Source organism: Haplochromis burtoni, unplaced genomic scaffold (genome assembly GCF_018398535.1).
Source record: "Haplochromis burtoni strain Fernald_Lab_line unplaced genomic scaffold, NCSU_Asbu1 Contig_887, whole genome shotgun sequence".
NCBI classification, from domain to species: Eukaryota; Metazoa; Chordata; class Actinopteri; order Cichliformes; family Cichlidae; genus Haplochromis; species Haplochromis burtoni.
Window position 1 is genome coordinate 118,447 of NW_024583248.1, and position 1,644 is coordinate 120,090.

Consider the following 1,644-nt stretch of genomic DNA (forward strand, 5'->3'; position numbering starts at 1 on the left):
AGTGGTGTAAAGCACGCAACCACTGGGCTCTAGGAGTGGAGATGTGTTCTCTGGGGTGATGAATCACACTTCTCTGTCTGGCAGTCCAATGGATGAGTCAGGGCTTGGCGGTTGCCAGGAGAACAGTACTCTCTGACTGCACTGTGCCAAGTATAAAGTTTGGTGAGTGGGCGTTATGGTGTGGGGTTGTTATTCAAGAGTTGGGTTCGGCCCCTTAATTCCAGTGAAAGGAACTCTTATTGCTTCAGTGTACCAAGACATTTTGCACAATTTGATGCTCCCAGTTTGGGGATGGCCCCTTCCTGTTCCAACAAGACTGTGCACCAGTGCACAAAGCAAGGTCCATAAACACATAAACGCATTGGGGTGAAACGGCATTTCGGTATGCTGTATACTGTGTATATTATACTGACAATGAAGTCCTTGAATCTTGAATATGTGTGAATAGTTTTGGAATTATAGTTTACTGATTGTTTAGCAGATGTGTCCTACTGCCTTGGTCCTTCCAACCTAAAATAAGTCAGAATTCTTTGCAATATTTTTGGATTTGTATGTATTTAGGATAGTTTTGTGTCTCTTTGTAGGGCAATTTATGCATCTGTGTGAATTGTTTTGCATTTGTGATTGTTCTTTTGCCTCTTTTTTATGGCATTAGTTTTCGCTTTGTGGTCACTTTCTGTCTCCCTGTAGTCCTTTTTTGTAGCAGATCTGTCCCACTGATCCCCTGACCATTTGTCTTCCCATGACCATATGACTTTATTCATTTGACCGGAAATCACACAGAGTGACTCAGAAAGCCTCGAGGGAAATCAGGGCTTAAAGTTGACCTATTCTTCTTTTTCTTGTTTTCTGTCATTTGCTACAATAATGGATGATCACATTAAATGTGATAGTTAGTTTCACGTAATTAGGCCAGTTTATGTTAAACAATGTGAGGCAAGAGCTCTATTTTTTATTATCTTGGATCTCTTTCATTTTGCTGGGAGCTGGTATCGTCGTCATCTGAGGCACACAGCTTTAACTGTGAACACTGAGCTGATTTGATGTTCAAATTTTCTGTTTGTGAGGAGAAGCCATTCAGTAGAAGGCTGTCCCCTCAGGAAGGGAAGAGCCAAAACTTTTAAATGTTTTAACATAAATAAGGATTATTTCAGAAAAGCTACTCTCCAAGTCCAAGAATAGAATTTGTTGTCACAGTCAACATGAAAAAAAAACTGATCCACTGAAATTTTAAAAAAGTCTCAATTTATAATTTTCCTTATTCAGAAAGAAAATCTGTGCTGTCTCTTTAAAGAATCCAAATAGTATTATTAATGATGTCATGCATAAATATAAGTTCAAAGGTATATGTTAATTTGAATTGATGTGTAAGATATTTTCATTCTTGAATGAAGATTTTATTTGATGTTTTTTGTTGTGTTTGGTTTTGAATGTGAAGCATTGTTACTCTGCAAAGCTGCATTTGTCTGCAAGATGATCTCATCCTAGCTGTTCTTTGTTTCATCGAACCAGACAGCCAACCAGCAGAATAGTGGGGACATCTAGTGGTTTCTTTCTTTCTTTCTTTCTTTCTTTCTTTCTTTCTTTCTTTCTTTCTTTCTTTCTTTCTTTCTTTCTTTCTTTCTTTCTTTCTTTCTTTCTTTC